The sequence below is a fragment of the Pinus tabuliformis genome, chromosome 2_2 (genome assembly GCF_031772625.1).
Source record: "Pinus tabuliformis cultivar Carrire ecotype Pingquan chromosome 2_2, CPIR1, whole genome shotgun sequence".
Lineage (NCBI taxonomy): Eukaryota > Viridiplantae > Streptophyta > Pinopsida > Pinales > Pinaceae > Pinus > Pinus tabuliformis.
The window spans coordinates 133,121,233-133,133,545 of NC_142300.1; positions in this window are offsets into that span (position 1 = coordinate 133,121,233).

Genomic DNA, 12,313 nt, shown 5'->3' on the forward strand with positions numbered 1-12,313 from the left:
CTTCGAGTTGTACATGATCAGAATGTGTACGATCATCATGTTGACAACCTCTGTTTCACCATTAGTTTGGGGATGGAACACTGTGGACTTAGTAAGTTTTGTATCCAACATAGACCAAAGACTTAAACAAAATGCACTTGGGAATTTGTTGTCCTAATATAAAATAATGGAATGTGGGATCCAAAAGTGTACACACACTCGCTCAAAGAAAATTTTAACAGTGACCTTTGTTGTGATACTATTCTTGCAGGCCGCCATGATGGCCATATTAGAGAATCTATCGATGACCATGAAAATGAAATCAATATCATGTTTAGCAGAAGGAAGACCCAACATATAATCCATGGAGACAGATTCTGAGGGCTAACTAGGAGTAGGTAGAGGAGTATACAGGCCTTCCTTCTTGATGGTTGGTTTGGAAATGGCGCAGGTAGTACAAGATATAATGTACTTCCCAACATCTTGACAAAGTTTTGGCCAATAAAAATACTTCTGCAATACCACCACTATATTCGCTACTCTAAAATGTCCAGTGAACCAATTGTAGTGTGCCTCCAAAATCATCTTGGAATGCTCACGTTAAGGAACATAGATGTGTCCTAGATGGCATAATAGTGCATCCTGAAGGTGAAAATTTAAAACTTTCTTACCTTCCACGAGTGTTTGGTATATGCTGCCAAATTTTTGATTGCTCTTGTAAACATGTGGCCATCTTGTTGTCTCATGCCCATGGGGATCGAGCATAGTGATTAGCACCATGACCAGTGGTCACATAGGCAATCAATGACATTATTGGTGTTGCCCTTCATATACTTAATGATCAAATGGAACTGTTGCATATAGGTGGACCATTTTTTATAGCGATCATTTTGCAACTTCCCTTGTGTCTGTATGAACTGTAGAGGTCGGTGGTCTATGTGAATGATTGTTTCCTTCCCCATAATGTAATGCTTCCATTGAGGGTAGGCCTGCATAATGGAATAAATTCTTTTGTCATAGGTGGGGTACTTTGAGACTGTGTCTAAAAGTGTCTCACTTTGGTTAGCCACTAGATCCCTATGTTGAGTAAGAACTGCACCAATGGAATAGTCAAAGGCATCTGTCTCAATCTTAAATGGTTGTTGCAAGTTTGGTAATGTGAGAACTGGTGCAAAATAGAGGTGATTCTTTAACTCAGAGAATGCTCATTGGTGGGTTTCAACCAAAAGAACATTTCTTTCACTCCATCCTTGGTAACTCGACTTCAAGGCCAAGTGATATGAGAGAACCCCAACAAGAACCTACGATAGAAATTGGCAAGACCCAAAAAGTTGCAGAGCTCTATTAGAGTGGTTGGGGCTGGTCAATCCTGAATAACTTTTATATTGGATGGATCCACATGTACACCCTTCTCATCAATGATGTACCCCAGATATTGAACCTGGTTCAGGCCAAACGTGCATTTCTCCAAGTTAGCACACAACTTAAGTTGTTGAAGGGTTTGAAGGACTTGTCGAATATGGTGGAGGTGCTCTTCCCAACTCTAGAAAAATATCAATATGTAATATAAATATGCCACCATGAATGCATTGGTTAAGGGCCTCAAGATTTCATCCATCAGTCACATGAAGGTTGTAGGGGCGTTCATCAATCCGAATGGCATGACCAACCATTCGAAAAGGCCCTCCTTGGATTTGAAGGTAGTTTTCCACACACTAGAGGGTTTGATAGGCACCTAGTGATAACCTAACTTCAAGTCAATCTTGCTAAACTATTTGGCCTCCTTGAGCTGGTCCAAAAGATCATCAATCTGCGGGATTGGGTACCTATTCCAGACAGTGATCTTGTTCTGTGCCTGATAATCAATAGAGAGCCTCTAGGTCCCATCCTTCAATATCCTATACAAATTATTAGCCAACGTAATAATCACAAAGTAAGGTCTAGACTCATATACATCATGTCGCTTCCACAAGTATGGTTGTCCTAACAATACATCAAAAACTTCAAGAGGAGAAACATCACACAATACCTCATCTGTGAAGGGATTGATGTTGTAGGGAAGGTGACACTACTGGCTAACATGAAGATCCCATCCTTGGTGAAGCCACCTGATGGGATAAGGTTGTGGATGTGTTGTAGTCTTGAGGACCAACCGCTTCATGAATTATGCTAAAATGAAGTTCTTTTGGCTCCCGTTGTCGATAATGAACTACAACGGAGAACCCTTCACCCAAATTTTTGAGTGGAAGAGGCATTCCCCCTCCACTGGATCTTCAGGCTCAATGTTTTGGATCTTTGTGGTGGCCACGGTGGCACTGGGCTCCACATCAATGATCTGCTTCCCTTTGGCAGCCCCCTTATTCGATTCTGATTTAGAGTCAAAACCTACATCTGATTTAGAAGCCTTCACCTTGGCCACTAGTGACTAATTGGCCCAACACTCACTTTCATTGTGAGTGGAGCTCTTATGGAACTCACACCATTTTCCCATGTCTTTCTTCATCTTCGTGGTGTTCTTCCTTTCTTGCAGTTTCAATGGGCTATCCTTGGTAGCCCCGCTTTGGCTTGGTCCCTTGCTCTATGGTTTGGGGGCGCCTTTTCCTTACTTTGGATTTGCAGATCCAAAGTCCCAATGTTGGGCATGGAATTCCCCCAAGGCATGTTTTGGGGCTCAAAGCCTAAATTTTGATCTAATCTAGTTGTAAAGACTCCATGAATTGTGGGCGCGGAGCGTGAAATGTATGAAAGAGTCACTCGGTTGTCCTCCCCAGTTTTATAATGTAACATCGGCTGGATAGAAGTACCCATGGTCTGTGAACCATAGGATTGTATAAATAGAGCGAGGCTATAAGTGTAAGAGATAAGGAAGTGGTATAGAGAAGAAAGAGTCTAAGTGACTAAGTGTGTCTTTGGGTTGTAGGGTAGGAGAAGGCTCTGCAGCTGAGTGCACAGAGGCCTAGTAGTCCACAGTTGAGTGCGTGGACCCTTGCAACTGAGTGCACAGGGCCAAGTCGAGTCTGTAACCGAGGAAGAAATTAATAAAGAGAAGTTTGTTATCAAGTTGTGTATTTGTTCTTGGGTTAATGCATGCTTGATATAATTTGTGAATACACTGTTTCTTTACTGCGCGCACCTGTATGAATGGTTTATATTGTTAAGTATAACTTAAAGCATGAAAGTAGGCTACGGTAATCAATTAACATTAGATTACTAGTAAGGACTTGGGTAATAACAGCATTCTGCCCCCGAGGAGGGCTGCGAGGTACGAGAAAGTGCGTGTAGCGACGTGCATGCATGGTTGAACCATGGACCACTTGAACTCATCAGATATCTCTAGGGTACAGAAACCTGGTTCTAGGACCCTCCCATACTACTTCAAGTGAGACCTCAGTCCGCGCTCTATGGACTATTGCCGAAAGGGCCAGCAGTATCGCGATTTGTTTGGCTAAATCACCTCTAAACCTGGGTTAGGCCCCAACAAGCCAACAAATGGTTCTGTTATTGGGACTAGAATTTGCATAAGAGATGTTTGATGTCGTGTCACTGGAATCCAATAAAGAATGAAATTGAAGAGTGGTTGCACAGAAAGATTCACGAGTTCATGGTGCATGAAAATAGGAATCAACGAGTATTGAAGTAAGAGTGGTTATAGTGCTACTATATATGGAAATCCAGGAAATTTTCTTTGCATCCTTCCCCTCTGAGTTGTATGAGTGGATCACAAAGCTAGCTGACAGTTAAGGAAGGTGTAGGCTCAAAAAATATATTGTGCAGACTCTAGAGTTGGTGCACATACTGGAAGCATCAGAAGATAAGATCGTGCATGCTGTGGACCATTGGCTTGATCGAATTATAGGAGGGTTTATCACTGAGTTCGCGGTAGATACTTCAGTCAGCTATAGTGAGGCAGAACGATGCTTCCTCAAAGGACCTCAAGGTAAGTATGTTAAATATTTGAACACTTGGATTAAAATGCTATTGTGTGAAAAGTGGGTTATGCGAATAAATTGATGTTTGGGGCTGCGAGAAGTGGGAGGATCTATAGAAATGAAGGTAACAAAGAATTATGGACTAGTCCCTTGATTTCACCTCCAAGAGAGAGTGAGGAGGAGCTCACTAAAGTTTCACCAAGAAGTGCAATTAGTCTAATAAGATAGCGAATTCCACGCATACCACCCCCACCTACACCACCACCAGTTTCACCATCCTCACCCCTATCTTCACCCACACCACCTCTGCCACCACCACATTTCAATATGGAAAGCTCGATAAAATTGCTGGTGTTAAAAGGAGTAGGGAATGAATATCCAGACCAATTTTGGTTCGAGGTAAAGGCTGTATGGGAAGCACAAGGAGTCATGGATGACAATATAAAGAAGGAAATGCTGGTAAGCGCATTGTTGGATCACGCACTGATGTGTTACATTAAGCATTCTGATGATAATCCAAACACAGGGATCACAGATATCCAAGCTGCGCTAAATAGGGAATTTAGCAGGCCAAAATCAGAGACACAGTCCGTTATCAGATTTAAAGAAATCGCGATGCTTCTAGGTGAGACCCCTTAGAAGCTAGATCAAATACTGAAGGGTATGATTCATGAAGCTAACACGACCTTGACAGATGGGCAGCACCACGCATGGTTTGTAGCATCAATAATGCCGCATCTAAGGAGTGCGTTGTCACAACAGAAGTTGTCAACTCAGGCCGAGGCCTTGGAAATCAAAATGAGACTGCACGAGACCTTGATACAAAATCCTAACCTGGGAGTCCAACAGAGCCACGCACAATTGAAAAACTTGTGTCTTGAGATGCAGATTTTGAAACAAGACAGGACAACTCGCCCAAAAGCGTGCGAAGAGGTATGATGCATAAAATTCAAAGGCCAAGAACATAACAAGGACCATTGTCCAGTCTTCGTGAACTACCTGGCGGGAGGAGGGCCAATGCCATTAAGACTAGAGGCATAAGAAGGACAAGCGTGGTGCCTGCATTATGGTGCGCGATTTGTCAGATAGGAAGGAATCATGCTACAGATAATTGTTGTTGGGTCTTGAAAATGTCATTCATTTCCATTACACTTTCACTATTATGTCCCTTATATCACCTCCATTTCACTACTATGTCACTACATTCATCCGACTTTCATTATCATTGGGCCACATTTATGTTTTTCCAAACTTTATTAATTCTTAGCCTTTTAAGTGAATTTGTGGTTAAAATTAGGAAATAATGTGCATATGCTTATACCTAACAAGTGGGTTGAGATTGTTGACATGTGTAGGCCACAAGGAGGCTTCTAGAAGACCCTTATGTGGCACTCTAGGGCCAAATTCGAATTTGACTGGAAATAATCATGGGATCATGAGGATATGTGTCACATCTCCTAATTGTATTGAAACTCTAAGAAGACATGGTCTTATCAATTCCTATTTTGATTAGGACTCTAGAGGTAGAGAGAGAGATTCATGGACTCTCATTAATGAGATGGCTTCTCATCTTTTTGTATAAATAGGAGATCTCTCTCCTTCATTTGTTAGCTTGCTAGTTCTTAAGCTTGTTAGCTTGTTAGTCTTAGCTTAGCTTGGCTTTTAGTTCTTTAGCTTGGAGTTTGTAGTTCTTCTTTGATGGCTTTGGAAAGCTTTGGAGAGTTTTGTTGTACTTTGTGATTTTAAAGAATCTGAATAAAGCTTTGATGTTCTCAACATGGAAGGAGATGTGAAGTAGATGTCATGGAGCATATTAGAATGTAAGGTAGAGTAGATTTTATTTTGTAATTTTGCTTTGATTTCATTCATGTATGTCATTTTATTGCTTTCAAGTTTGATAATTTAGATTTTCCATTCATGCAATTTTAATTCTTGCAAGTGTGTTCAACAGTTGATTGTAGATTAGTTTTTCTTTACATGTTTTTTGCATCAAATAGTGACATGAGATTTGCCTCTCTGCTAAACTTTTTCTTAAGCTTTTCAATTTTAGTTATGCTTTGATTTCAATCTTACTTATTTGTTGTTGTTAGTTAGTTTAGAGATCAAATTCTTCATGTCATTTGACGTTATCTCCAGAGCCATGGTTTAACCGCAAAAAGCTACTTGGTGAGCTATCAGATTATGAGTGAAGTGATTTGATTTTACTTTCATCTCTGCAAGTAGATATCAGGTTCTTCATGTTATTGACCTTATCTCCAGAGCCATGGCTTAACCCTGAAAAGCTACTTGGCGAGCTATCAGATTATAAGTGAAGTGACTTGATTTTACTTTCATTTGCAAGTAGGTAATTTAGATATAAATTCTTCATGTTATTGACATTATCTCCGGAGCCATGGCTTAACTGGGAAAAGCTACTTGGAGAGCTATCAGATTATAAGTCAAGTAAATTGATTTTTCTTTCATTAGTCTGCAATTTTTGGTTTGTTTGAGTGCAATAGTTTAGATTTTATTTCTGTAATTAGATGGGCAGAAAAGACAGTGATTTCATGATCAATATTTCATCTCTTGTTTGATTTAAGTAGCTGCATATTTACATTCATGTTCAAGTATTAATTTTATCAATAGCATGTTTTGAGATCTTTTGAAGTGCTAGGTTTTGGAAATTACTATAAGGGACATTAACCTTGTCTTGAAATCTACATCCATGCTTGACCTTTAAAAGTATTCTTATGACCTCAGAATAAGATTTACATTTGCATTAAACACTTTAGAAGACCAACAAGAACAAAACCCCAAAAACAACATAAACTATAAAACAACGAAGTAAGAAAAAGGTTAACTAAGCACATATGGTGCACCACACTTCATCAGTTTTCGATACCCGGATTGATAATTTATGTAGAGCAATTTAAGACGTTAAATTGACTAGAAATTTTGGCACCGTTACCGGGGAAGTGTAATTAGAAGACTTTATTTCTTACATCTAAAGGAAAAAAAATAATTCTTGAGTATGCTCTCCTCCTGCACTTTGTGTGATCTGGAGGATCTAAAAAAGAATTGTTATAAAAAGAAAAATTAATAATTCTTGAGTATGCTCTCCTCTTGCACTTTGTGTGATCTAGAGAAACAGAAAAATAATTGTTATGTTAAAAAAAAAAAAGAGACAAAATAAACTTCATCGTTTCAATTGATTCAATAACAAAAAAAAAAAAAAAAAAAAAAAAAATGCAAAATTAAAAAAAAAAATACAAAATAAAAAGAAAAAATAAAAAAAAAAATAAAAAAATGAAACTCAACTTCTTTGATAGGTTCAAATGTCCAAGATTGACTGGTTATGGTTTGTAGTGGTCCTCAAAACACTGTATCCTGTTTTAATAAGATTTTGCAACTTAGTTGCAGGATGTGGCCTGATTCCACGACTAATTGTGAATTCCGCAACTAATTTTAAGGTTTAGCAGGTTACATGCATCCAATGAAGAAACTGACCACATGGGCATCTCCGAAATTGTCCTGACATGGATCCTATCCTAGTCACCCAGCCCAGATTGATAAAAAATCAGCTTAAAACCTTAGTCAAAGTCCTGTTTTTAGCATGTTTTCCTTGGAGTATTTGCTACCTGAAATTGAAAATCATTAACCCTTCTTATAAAAATTTACAATTTCAGAGAGAAAAAAAGAAAAATAATCAATGGCTACCCCCAATTCTAGTTTCCCTTGTAGCTTCAATAGAAATCTGCATTCCTGTTTGAGGATTTGGCCTTAAAACAAACCTGCAAAAATCATATAAGAAAAATAACCCTGCAATATAAACAATTTTCCCATCTTTTTGCACCTTGAAATATCCTCTATTTTTTTGCCTCAACCTCAAATTTGATAGTTTTATTCTGAGCTGTGAAGAGCAAAAGCAATCAGATCATCACCTTCAAATCTTCTATCAAACATGCACAAAAATCAGCTGCAAGATTTATTGCAAATAAGCTAATGATAAGAAACAACAGCAGAAGAAATGCTTTTACTGCAAATAACGTGAAATGGCTATATCAAAGAAGAAATTTACAAACTACATTATCTTTTTAGACTGTACAAATTTTGCCCAATATGCATATGGATTAGTTGCAGTAAGTTGACAGCTGAATGCTTTGGGCTTGATAGATGTGCCAGAAATTGATTTAGATAGTAGTTTAGTTGAAGCTCTAGACAATGGGTGATGCAATTACTTTACAATATGTTGGTTTTACTATTCATAATAACAACAAATGATTCAAACATATGTAGCAGAAGAAATTCATTTCACAGTCGAATGCAGCAATTTAGAAAAAAACGCAAAACAGAGAAAAATGTTAAACTTTGAATGCATGATCTGGCCAAACAGAGGTGAATTTGGAAAAAATAAAACATGGATATTTTCGGTAATAGGGTCAATTAGATAACTCAAAAGCATTTTTAAGAAATTCGGGCGGTTTGAGAGAATTTCTCGGTTCTCTGAAGCATCTTTTTGCATGCCGCGTGAGGAAAAATAGTTCTTTTTGAACTGTGGTGGCCATATTTCAATTTCTTTGAGAAATCTGCCCAGATCCTATTTCCTTCTTGCCAGGTCATCCACCGTGTCACTGAATGTGTGAGAAAAAAGGATTTCTATTAAATGAACAAAGAACCATTTAAACACGGCATGCTTTGGTTGTTTTAGGAAACACGTCTTCCACCACTCATCTAATCCTGTTCCACTACTTCCTGTTTAACAGTTAGATGATCAAATACGACACTTCTCCAAGCACCCATCTAACAATTATTCCTATGCTCGGTGTTTTACTTGCTAAAATATTGGCACAGGTGTTGGTACTCATGGATCTTGCTTCATTGAGAATTTTTGTGTACGTGTTTAGCTTTATTATGATGTGCTTGGCAGTCTGACCATACTTTAAACCAAAAACTCTAAAATGAAATGACCTCTGTCAACCTATAATCCCATAAAAAGCACTGATCAAGCTCATGACTATTTTCCACTTCATCTTTATCAAATTGTGCTTACAGTGAGGTTGGATTATATGTTTTAGTTTTAAGGAATTTAAGTAAATCAACAATTAGAATACAGATGAATTCAGTTTTTAGAATTCCTTTAATCAGTGGCCTTGAGAACTATTCCTTGGTACCAATTGATCTTGCTACTGATCATATAGAAATTGGAGGATTATGTGATGAATTTTAAAACTAATGGTTGACTATCTTTTAGCTGCGGAATGCAGCCTGATTCCACTGCTAACTGGCAATTCCGTAGCCATTTTAATACTTCTATAGGTTATCGGTGTGAAGACATGAAACAAACCACATGGGTAGCTGGGAAAATGTCAGTACATGGATGGTGTCCTATTCATTTGATCCAAGTTGATGAAAAACACCCCAGTCAAAGCAAAGTCAAGGTGTGTATTATCACTAAATCGCCACACTAAGTCACCGCATGTCAAGAAAAAAATAATAATTTTGAATCAATGAAATGAATAAATTATTTTCTCACTTTATTGAAGGTATTGATTAATTTTTGATTGATGATGAAAGATGAATGTCTAACTTCTTTTCGAGATTTTTAGCTACAAAAATTATGCACATTCCGCAGCTAAAGTCCAATTCTGCGGCTGTTCTCCAATTCCGTGGCTAAAAAACCTCATTGTTCAAATCAACCTAACTTTCTCATACAAAATTAGATTTTTATGATTCAAGTATCATTGAAAAGATCTCAACAAGATCTACACAATGAGAAATCCATCATTAGAGTTTGAAATGGCAAATAATGAAAGAAATTGCTAAAAATAACCAACATTCAACTTGGGGCACCAATTCTAAAGCAGGTATAAATTCTTTTGATTTTTCCTTTGAGAACTTGTTTCATTAATACAAATTCTTAGTTTTCTGTATAAATATCATAACTAGAAATATTGATCACCTCTCTCCTTTGATAATCTTACATTCCATTGCAGAAGAAGTATTGGTTTTTTTTAAGGTTTTAGGAGGAAGGACAAATGGCTACAAGAGAATGGTGTCTCTCTAAGAGACCAATTTGTTTCATAAGGGGATAATCAACAACAAAGAGGAAATTTGTTGATGAAAAATCAGATCCAAACACTTGAAAATTTTTTAGATACTATTGTCTCCATCACATCCATACCTCATAATACACCATTCACCTCATTTCACTCCATATTTTCCATTTACATTCACATACACTTTCCATATCTTCTTATCCATTTATAACACACAAATAAAAGCAAGAGTCGCATTCACATTCTTATTGTACTGCCATTTCTACTCTCCATTTCCATCTTCCATTTTCATCTTCCATTTTTTGTCATTTTCATTTCGCAAATAAGCCCTACTTCAATGCAAATTATTGAGTCCATAGTCCTTTGAGTCTAAGTTCCTTGTAAAGACACCTTGAGGCTTGCATGTCTTAATGGCAAGTTCTCATGTTGATAAACAATGGGAATACATTAATGTCCCTTGTTCATTAGATCTTCTAGGTGACTCAACATCGGCAAAATTATTCATACCTAGCAAGATGTGTTTGGGCATCTTGACTCTCATTGTCATCAATGGTGAGAGCTCTCGTGTTGACTAGTGGCATTCATCAATGGCCACTAAGTCAACAATTTCCTACTATGTTCGACATCAAAACATCTTTTCACATAGTAGGAATTGTGCCAATGAGTTTTTAAGACATGAAGACTATTATTTTCAACATTTTGGAGCATATTCAACAAGTTTTAGCAGAAGCAATAAAAATTAATCTTAACTCTTTATCCATGACTCCTCTTGTTTAGCCACTTGAAGAAGAATATGATCAGAATTTTTCAGCCACCACATACAACTCATCCATTCCAAAGGGTAAGTTAAGGTACGTCATTTTCTAACTTTTGACCATAAAATTCCATAAAAAGCTAGAATGATAATTGCTGGAAAAACATTTCTCTTACTCATTTCATAAAATTGCCAATACCATCAGTTCAGTGGAAAACACATTCATCATCGTATCTTTCTGGTCCATATCATACTGAGGAGCCCACATACATCCAACATATATTAACTATTACATTGTTATTATGAACATACAATGGCTTTTCAAAAGGTGCTTAAAGGGTAAATTGGATACAAACAAAATCATGGTTGTCACACAAGAACCAACCATCATGCAATCTAATAAAGATATACTTTGTAAACAATAATCAAAATATCATTATGCAAAGTTCAAAGATCAAAATAAAATGCAACAACAAAAAAATTGGTTGTAACACAAGAACCAACCATGTTGCAATTCAAGTAAAACACTTTGCAAAAATATGAAGTTATCAAATGATATCATGCAAAGTTAAGCCAAAGCTGAAGGATCAAAAGAGTTAATGCAATATATATTGAATGAGGACATGCAATAACTTCAGTTGGGGGGTATGTTGGATCTTGAAAATGTCATTCATTTCCATTACACTTTCACTATTATGTCCATTATATCACCTCCATTGTCACTACATTCATCCCACTTTCATTATCATTGGGCCACATTTATGTTTTTCCAAACTTTATTAATTCTTAGCCTTTTTAAGTGAATTTGTGGTTAAAAATTAGGAAATAATGTGCATATGCTTATACCTAACAAGTGATTTGAGATTGTTGACATGTGTAGGTCAAAAGGAGGCTTCTAGAAGACCCCTATGTGGCACTCTAAGGCCAAATTCGAATTTCAGTGGAAAGAATCATGGGATCATGAGGATATGTGTCACATCTCCTAATTGCATTGAAACTCTAAGAAAACATGTGTTTTATCAATTCCTATTTTGATTAGGACTCTAGAGGTAGAGGGAGAGATTCATGGACTCTCATTAATGAGATGGCTTCTCATATTTTTGTATAAATAGGAGATCTCTCTCCTTCATTTGTTAGCTTGTTAGTTCTTAAGCTTTTTAGCTTGTTAGTCTTAGCTTAGCTTGGCTTTTAATTCTTTAGCTTGTAGTTTGTAGTTCTTCTTTGATGGCTTTTGAAAGCTTTGGAGAGCTTTGTTGTACTTTGTAACTCTGAAGAATTTGAATAAAGCTTTGATGTTCTCAACATGGAAGGAGATGTGAAGTAGATGTCATGGAGCATATTAGAATGTAAGGTAGAGTAGATTTTATTTTGTAATTTTGCTTTGATTTCATTCATGTATGTCATTTTATTGCTTTCAATTTTGATAGTTTAGATTTTCCATTCATGCAATTTTAATTCATGCAAGTGTGTTCAACTGGTTGATTGTAGATTAGGTTTTCTTTACATGTTTTTTGCATCAAATAGTGACATGAGATTTGCCTCTCTGCTAAACTTTTTCTTAAGCTTTTCAATTTCAGTTGTGCTTTGATTTCAGTCTTATTTATTTGTTGTTGTTA